We start from the raw sequence: 9,717 nt of genomic DNA, 5'->3' as shown, positions 1-9,717 counted from the left end.
CAGCACCGCCACTGGGAGAGACACGACACACCTTCCTTTCAGCGGCTATTGGCGGGCCACAAGGGTAGGACACCTTTGGTTTCTCTTCTCCTGGGAGGAAAAGATCTTTTTCTTTTTCCCTTCCTAGACATGTGGAGATTTCCCCCGTCCTTTTCGTGTGTGATCTACAGCCTCTGTTTCCCAGGAAAAACACAAATTTGCTTCCGTGTCTCACACCTGTGCTTTGTTGTGCATGGCACACTTGTGCACTTCAACAGTCAGGTATGGGGGAAAGTTCAAGGAATCCTAGCGACAGGAAAGAAAGTTAAACCACCGTGCACGCACATCCTTTCAGGGAGGTGCCTAGTTTCTGAAGTGCTCCTGCAGTCTCCGTCCATTCTTTTCTGTCCTGCTCCTTGTGTCTCCAGTTGCCTGGATGATCTAGGAGTGCAGGCCCGGACTAGTGCAGACTTCAGTCTAGAGGGAGCTACCTCCCGCAGAGTTCCATGGGCTCTGTTGTTTGCTCATTGTCATAGCAACCTCCCACAAAGATCACCTCAGCTTTATACAAATGCCAAAAGAACCATTCCGCAGTACAGTGTGACCCTCTCAGGCTCTGAGGCTCTTACAGAGCAATACCGGGAGGGCTCGCCGATGTGGAAATCCTTGGTAAAAGGAATTCCACTTCCGGAGAGAATGAGAGATAGACAGACAGACAGAGAGGCAAGCAGACAGAGACTAACTTCCTTAGTTTCCTTCTTTCCCTCCTTCCCTCCTTCCTTCCTTCCCTCCCTCCCTTCTTCCCTCTTTCCCTCCTTCCCTCCCTCCCTTCTTTTTCCTTCCTTCCTCTTTTGGGGTCCTTTCCCAAGAAAGTAGAGCCACAGTAATGTATTAATAACCAGTTCATGCTCACCGCACCTTTAAATGAATCTTGACCTAAATTTCCCCAAGCAAGAAATCCCTCCCTGGATTTATCACAAGTGACTATCTACATTCAAACCCACAGGGAGAGCTTGTGTAGCGTTCAGAGTTAACTAACGGAAAAGGGCTACTAAGTAGCAGAAACAAGGCTACAATGTATTTGAGACTCTCCGTGTGGTTTCACTTTTGTTCCCCTCGCAGGCACTTTTTTTTAAGTGTGTGGTTTTTTGAGACAGGGTTTTGCTGTAGATTTGGAGCCCATCCCAGAGCTAGCTCTTGTAGACCAGGCTGGCCTCGAACTCACAGAGATCCGCCTGTCTCTGCCTCCTGAGTCCTGGGATTAAAGGCCTGAGCCACTACCTCTAGGCTACCCTGAGCACTTTCAAGATAGCTCACATAGCTTTCCCCCTTCCTCTTTCTAAACAATTATTTTCTTGCCCTCTCTCTTGTTGGGTATTCTATACTACTGATGTTCAAAACATGGCTTTAAAAAAAATCAATTTCAGTATCAAATTATCCATACAATATTTCAAGCACCATTGCTTTTACATAAATAAGATATATACTAAAGTAAATAGGCTAGTTTGAATTCCAAATTAATAGTATTCATGGATTAAAAATAAGGGGAAAGGAACAAAATTTTTACAAAGAAACAAAATGATTGGCTTTAAAGGAAAGGATATATGTCATATTTGGTGAAATAGACTTTTGTTTTTTGACAATTTCACAATGGAGACGGTATTGATTATATCCACCCCAACTTTCCCCATTCTATACCCGGGATCCCAGCTGTCTCCCACGCACCCTGCCCCCACCAACTCCTAACAAGTGCTGCTCCCTCTTGGCCTCTCCTTTTGTGCTTTTGTTTTGTTTTCTGTAAGTCAGTGAATCCAGCTAGCCCTGTCTGATAGACCATAGACTGTTCTTATCTGGGGTGGTTGTGCAGGCAACATTGCTCCTGGGGATTCATGGGTGTCATGACCACGCCATGTCCAGCAGAAAGCATTTCACAGCTTTCTCCTCAATCCTCTAACTCTCCCAGTCTTTCTGACCCATCTTCCAAGATGTCCTCCGAGCCTTGGAGGCCAGGACTGGTAAGGATTCCCCATTTATAGCTAAGTGACGCTTATTCTCAGTGCTCAGTTGCTGGTTTAAGTGCCGATCACAGATGTGAAACTTGATTCAGGGCAAGGACTCAACCACACTACTCTATGTATAAAAATGTAACTATTGAGAAGCAGTTTGACAATGTGTCAATTTAGCAAGACAATTAGTGGTAGGGTTCTCCCTAGGAAGTAGGTTCCCCCAAGACACATTGTTCCTGGCAGATTAATATTGTAGCATGCAGGATTCATTGTTGTGTAATATCACTGATGGCACTTCTTCTCCAGTGGTCTGTATACAACCTTCTAGCACTGCAAAAGCTAGCCAGCAGGGGAAATGTTTTCAGGTCAGTTCCACCATGACTGTATCCTACAATCAAAGTGTCTTGTGTCTTCAGCAGTAAGCTCTTACTCCAGAGTTCTGATGGGCAATCATGAGCAATGAAAATGACCTATGTTGTTTTGGGTGCCTCTGGGGTCTCCTGACCAATAAATCAATAGGAACATAGATAGATGGTAGGTAGGGACGTAGATAGGTAGGTAGATAGGTAGATGATAGATATAAAGTTTTTGCAGTTCTGGTGGCTGAGCCTAGGGCCTGATATTGGGCAAACACCCCTACAACTGATCTATACCCTGACCTGAGTTGTTGCTTTTTTTTTTATTTTGTCTGTTAATCTGTTGTTGTTGTTTTTCTTTTTTAACTTTTTATTTTGAGACAGTCTCGCTAAGTTGCAGAGGCTGGCCTTGAACTTACTCTGTAGTCATACAAACCTTAAGCCTGTGGTCCATCAAATAGGCCAAGTTTAAGATATTTTATGGCAGAACAAATGTGATTTCGATGGACTGTGTGTGTGTGTGTATGTGTGTGTGTGTGCATGTGCATGCTTCAGGGAAATTCGCAGCCAACCTAATTTTTAGCTATTTTGATTATAAATGGCATACTTTTGAAAACCCTATTAATTCTTACTGAGTTCTAAAATAGCTGCGCGTGTAACAGGAAGGCCATTTGTTTTTCCTGGCTGCCCAGAACTGAAATAATCACACAGAAACTATTAATTAAATCACTGCTTGGCCAATTAGCTCTAACTTCTTATTGGCTAACTCTTATATTAATTTAACCCATTTCTATTAGTTGGTATATCGCCATGTGGCAGTGGCTTACTGGGGAAAATTCTCAGTGTCTACCTCTAGCAGATCCATGGCGTCTCTCCAACCCTGCTTTCTACCTCCCACAATTCACTTCCATCTTCCCTGCCCTACCTAAGTTCTGCTCTATCAACAGGCCAGGGCATTTTCTTTATTCATTAACCAATGAAAGCAGCACATAGTCAGAAGGACCTTCCATACCATTTGCTTTCCCTTGTTCTGTTATGTGCTGGTGACCCAAGCCTTGATGACTGTCCAATAGAAATATAGGCGTTAGGGAAACTCAAAAATTCTGGGAGATACTGTCCCTGAACTGTATCAGTAGTAATTATACTATATAATCATATGATACATGTATCTCTTCATTAAATGCTGTAACTAATACTTAATCTTCATAATCTGCCACTAGACGGAAGTTGACTTGACTTTGGACCATAGCCCTCTCAGGGGCTCCATCCAGTTAGCAACCCTGCTTTTTGACTTTTGTCCATTGTAGATCATGTATGTGTTCTGGAATGTTTATGATCTCCAAAGCCAAAATTACAAGCAGGTAGGCAGATATTAGCAAGAGGAGAAAGGGGAGCTCATGGGAATTTAGAACTGTAGCTGTAGAAAGAAGGTGATTTTATACTGGGAAAAATACCTATCACAAGACACAAAATGTCAATGAACAAGAAAATGGCTTCTTTATTCCAGAAGCATTTTCAAGGAACTTAATTATATATTAGGCATCGAAGACAAAGGAATCATCAGACATAGCAGGCTAGATTTTAGTCTGATAATCTGCTAGGACACTTCTTTATTAATTTAAGCAGACAATGGTAATTAACTATCATCCTTTGGACACCATTAGTGGTGGGCTGCTAATGCCTGGAGGCCTATATCTCCCCAGAATGCATATCTGATCCTAGCCTCAGGAGGTGGGTCTTTAGTGGGTGATTTAATCCCAAGGGCATGCATTCACTCTCCTCAAGACCGAGAATAGCACCTTTATCCAAGAGACCCCAGAAATCTTGTAACCTTTCCACTAGACGGGTCTATAGTGAGTGGTACCATCTGTGAATCAGAAAACGAGCCCTTGCTAAACACTGAATCTGCTGCCCCTTTCCTCTGGAATTTCCAGAGTCTGGAACTGGGAAAAATGAATATTTGTGCTTGTTTAAGGTGATCGAGTTTCTGGTATTTTGTTATAGCATCTTGAATGCACTAGGACAAGAGGCCGCACAGTTAGCAAGGAATTAGTGCTTGTGAGAACCCTGTTTAGAATCCAATGTCTGGCAGGAGAGAGAACTATTGGGAGGTGGTGGCACCTATCCTGTGAGTGGATGCTGAGACTCCAGTCTTTTCTTATTTCTGTCTGTTTCCCCAACTTAGAGGTGGGGAGTTTTGTTCTACTCCATATTTATCACCATGGTGTCACCTCTCGCCATGGACCAAACAACCACGTACTGAGCCTTCTGTAACACTGAGATTAAATAATTTCTTTTTCCTTATAAGATATTTACCTAAGGCAATTTGCCACCCCAACAGAATGCTAACTACCAACACAGGGGAGAAAGAAGTCATATCGTAGAAGTAGAGGTGCTTTAGTAAAGGTTCATAGAGGACCGGGGAGATGGATCATTGGGTGAAGAGCCTGCGAGTCAAGCATGAGAGCTTGTTCTTACAATTCATAATCCACACAAAGATGGACACGGCGGCATGTCTGTAATCCCAGCACTCTTATATGGACTCACAGGAGATGGGCACGGCGGTATGTCTGTAATCCCAGCACTCATACATGGACATACAGGAGATGGGCACGGCGGCATGTCTGTAGTCCCAGAGCTCTTACATGGACGTGCAGGAGATGGAGGCAGAGGGATCCTGACAGAAGCTATGTCTAGCTAGTCTGGCTTATGCAGTGCCAACAGCAAAAGACCTTGTCTCAAATAAGGCAGAAGTCAAGGACTGACATGAAGTTTCCCTTTGGCCTCCATATGTATGTTGGGGCAAGCTCATGCCTGTACTAATTCATATATGAGAACATATACACATGTAGGAGTGCATACATACACATGCACATGCAGATTTTTATTTGAAAAAAATGTTCTTTTAGATAATTTTATTTTATGTGTGAGGGTTTTGTCTATATGTATAAATATGTACTATGTGCATGCCTGGTAGCCAAGGAGACCAGAAAAAATACATTGAATCCACTGGAACTGAAATTATAGATGGTTGTAAGTCACCCCAGAGGTGCTGCAAACCAAACCTAGCTACCCTAAAAGAGTATCAAATGCACTTGACTACAGAGCCATCTCTCCAACCTCAGTAGAGATTTATATAAAGGCTGAGAGCCACAGCCCAGAGGGACATCTACTCAAGCTCTCCCTTAACATCACTAAGATAACAGCTTTGAGTGATGTCCATGTGTCCCCAAGTTCCTGAGGAACAGTGGTGCCATGACTTCATAGGACCCCCTGCTGGGCCCCTCCCCTTCCTAGTGGGCACAGTCACAGCACTGACAGCCAGAGCGCAGTGGCTGATGGATCCAGTTTCCCACATATAAGTCCACGGCTGCACTTGATGTAACCAGCCTGAAACAGGCTGATTCCAGGGCACCAGAGAATTCTGCTGGTTGCTGGGCCTGGGAGGAGCTGAACCTGCAGGAAACAATGAAGGTCAGTGTGGAGCTTGCTGTTGGGAACTAAAGGTTACACCACTGAGAAGAGAGAGGGGAAGGGTCCCGTGGCTCAGGTTCCCAGAGTCTTTAGTGTCATTGACCAAAATTGATGACATCCAGTAGTAAGGAGCAGGTGAGGAGGAAGGAATCTGTCTGGGAGCATTCTTACACCAGATGCTGCTGCTGGCTTGTCTTAACACAGACTAAATAAAATTCACTGAATGGAACTAGTTTATTTTAGCTAAAGGTGGCCAAGGCTCAGCCAAGGGCAATCACCCAACATCGGGCTGTAAGGAATTCTGGTAAAAATGAAACAACTCTTTGGTTCTGGTGTGTGTGTGTGTGTGTGTGTGTGTGTGTGTGTGTGTATGCATATGAATTATTCTGGATCAGGTACTGATTTGGCATTTGAAACAAACCAGACAAAGTCTTTCTTTACTCATCTTACAGTCTGGTGCTGTGGTTTTTAACCTGCAGGTTACAACCCCTTTGGGGATCAAACAACCCTTTCCCATAGGAAGGGCCATCAGAAAACCCAGATATTTACATTACAGTTCATAACATTGGGAAAATTACAGTTATGAAGTAACAAGGGAAATAACTGTATGGTGGGGATCACCTCACCATAAGGAACTGTATTAAAGGGTCACAGCATTAAGAAGGTTGAGGAGCACCCACGGCTCATGTATCACACATCAGGCGGGGAACAGTGCCAGCTGGAAAATGAAGAGCGGATAAAGAGAGGGAAGATGGTTCACTGATGCTGAGGCTCGCTGCTAGGGCATTTCTGTCAAGGCAACATTGCAGTAGATTTGAAAGAAGTGAGAAAAGGGAAAGTCACTCAGAAGAGAACCTAGCAGACACAAAGGTGGTTAGTCAGAAGCACATTTGAGGGACACAAAAGGAAGTCAGGTGACTGAATCAACAAAGTGAAGTCAGCCTGAAAACCAGGTAGCAGGCCACATTATGAGAGTGGACCTTCCATTGGACACATGAGAATTCAAAAGATGGGTGCTGAACGAGGCATTGAACCCGGGAGTGAAGATGGAGGATCAACTCTCTGTCTCTCTCTTTGTCTCTCTGTCTCTCTCTATCTCTCTCTGCCCCCTCCCACACACACTGCAATTCTCGTTGAAATAAATGTTATCTAAACATTATGCAGTATTGGAACCATGTAGGTGTAAGCCATGGTCTCAGCTCTCAAGGAACTTTCTAGAGCAGAATAGGAGAGAAGACACCTTTAGCAAACACACCAGTTACACACTAAAGACTTGCCCTTTCTCTCAAACTTGCTCTCACTTCCACCCACTCCCTGTAGCAGGAGAGCTGATGGACAGCAGCAAGGGCTCTCTTTGACTCCCAGGCAATTGGACCAAAAAGCTCTTAGCAGAGATCAAAGGGCCTGAGGACACTGAGGTCAACTATCTATCTCCCTGAATCCTCCTGTGTCAAGCCCCCATTTTCCATTTTATTTGTTCTGTATGCTAGGCATGGAGCCCTGTGCCTTGTGATACCCAGCTAGAATTTTACCACTAATCTATATTCCAGCCCTGGGTACACCCTTCATGGAAGACCTCAGCTCCTGTTGTGAAGCCTCTTGCACTGCTCTCCATTCTCTCTCAGAGTTTTGGAATCCATCCCGTCCCCCTACCCCTTCAAGCCTAGAGGCAGCAAGGCTTGCTGTCCCTGACTCCAGGGTTCGTGGTTTCCCTTTATCTGTGTCTCTCTGCCCTACACTCTGTGCAGAATCCTTCAGGTAAGCAGACACGGTGTCATGTTTTGTTACACCATGTTCCGGCTGATAAAGATGGTGACTCATACAGTTCCTAGTTTGGGACTTTTGACTTTATGAGGATGCAAAAGTGATATGAGTCCAGTAGAAACTGAACTTTGAACTCTTGGGTTTTGTATCTTTCCTCAGGATGGTAGTGATATGTGCAGTAATTTTCTCAGCAGAATGTGCGACAGCGGTGAGCCACAGTTCCCAGGCAGGCATGGCATCTCAAGGGTAAGACACTGGTATTCTTCAAGGCACAGTTTGGCTAAGCTACAGGGGTTTGCTAGATTAGGTAGACTTAATGTTTTTCATGACTTACGATATTTTCAGTTTAAAATGGGGCTTATCTGACTTTACCCTGATAGCCAATCAAAAAGAGCCTCTCTAAGCACAGTACCCTGCAGATTACAGAGGCTAAAGACCAGATAAACACAAAAGACTAGAGAATATGGGTTCTTTGGAGTGGTCTGAGCAGATTCCTGCAAGAGGGAGAACTGCAACTTAGCTTAAGAAAATGGACAGACAGACTTTTCATAGGCAAGAGAACGGGTGTTCCACATCAAAGGACAACATAGTAAATGGAGAAGAGCCCAAGGAAGGATTACAGACAGAGATGCTTGCTTGTGAGTCAGCTTCACCACTGGCAGAATCCACAGGATAGCTGTCTCATAAGGGGCAATGGTTGTTTTGTTCAGTTTGGGACATTTTAATCCCCAATCAATGCCCCTATTACTTTTGGGCCTGTGATGAGGACAGCATCAGGGTAACACCGTATGGTAGAGCAAGAGGCCCCTGTCATTAGCAAGAAGTGAAGGGACACACGAAGAAGGAGCTGATGTCACAAGTTTTCTTCAAGGGAATTCACCAATGACATCAGGCCCTCCCACAAGATGCAACCATCATTTTCTAACAGTTTTGGATAGTGCCAAGCAGGAGACAAAGCCTGCAACACAGGTCCCAAATTATATATATATATATATATGTATATTATATATATGTATACTATATATATATATGTGTGTATGTATGAGACATACAATTAAGTTCCAAAGTATAAAGCTAAGTATAGTGACACACACCTTTAACTCCAGCACTTGGGAAGCAAAGGCAGACAGATCTCTATGAGTTCAAGGCCAGCCTGCTCTATACTGAGAGTTTCAGGAAAGCCAAGGCTACATAATAATACTGTTTCAATAACCAAAACAAAACAAACAACACACACACCCCATACAATCACATAAGATACAAACTACAGCATTAACTAACTAACGTGGAAAATGACATAAGGAAGGAGACACTGGGGAGCAGGGTGCATGGCACGTTGAAGGCTGGAGAGAGGAGTTGACGCAGGGTGTAGACGGAGGTCACAGGCCATGAGTCTACTAAGGGAAAATGTAGAGCCCAGACTGCGTCAGTTTGATCTCAGTGTTAAGCAGACTGGAGCCAAAAGCCCTAGTTTGGGCCATTTCCTGGAAGAACTGAGGGTACTACCCAAATCAGTGACACCTCTGGGATCTAGGAGACCTGCCTACATTTTGAAGCCAGGAGAGACCTAAAGAAGCCGGGTGGTTTCTATTTTGTTTTGTTTATTTATTTATTTATTGGTACCATATGCTGTAAGAACTGACATACTTCTTCAGCCTGCTTATCTAGGGGTTTTATCATAAAGCTCACTCCACAGTGACATGAAATATAATTGCAAGACAGCCAGCGAATAAACTTGGACTGTGGCTGTGGCTCAGAGGCAGAGTGACTGACTAGCCTGGACTCGGCAGCCAACAAAGAGAAGAAAAGAAGAAAAGGTGCAGAATTCAAGGGCCCTGTTAGTTGCAGCCTTTCCTAGTAGCCTGGGCACAGAATAGGAGGAAATGAGCCATAACAAAGGAGGGAGAAGCAGTGTATGTGCCCTGGAGCCCTTCTGTGTTCTTGGTTCATGCAGAGGAAGGATTGGTGTCTGAACTTCCTGCTGACATTGTATCTAGAATGCTTAATTTTAATGTAGAGTTAATGCAATTAAAAGAATACGCAAAAATCTGAAGACCCCCCTCTTCCATCTTGTTTTTAAAAGAACCAAAGGGAAGGTGTGATGGAGAAGATGCAGGGAGAGTAACATACTTAGGACA

This window comes from Chionomys nivalis, chromosome 25 (assembly GCF_950005125.1).
Source record: "Chionomys nivalis chromosome 25, mChiNiv1.1, whole genome shotgun sequence".
In the NCBI taxonomy this organism is placed as follows: Eukaryota; Metazoa; Chordata; class Mammalia; order Rodentia; family Cricetidae; genus Chionomys; species Chionomys nivalis.
The sequence above is the reverse complement of the archived record's forward strand: the minus strand, read 5'-3'. Positions refer to the sequence as shown.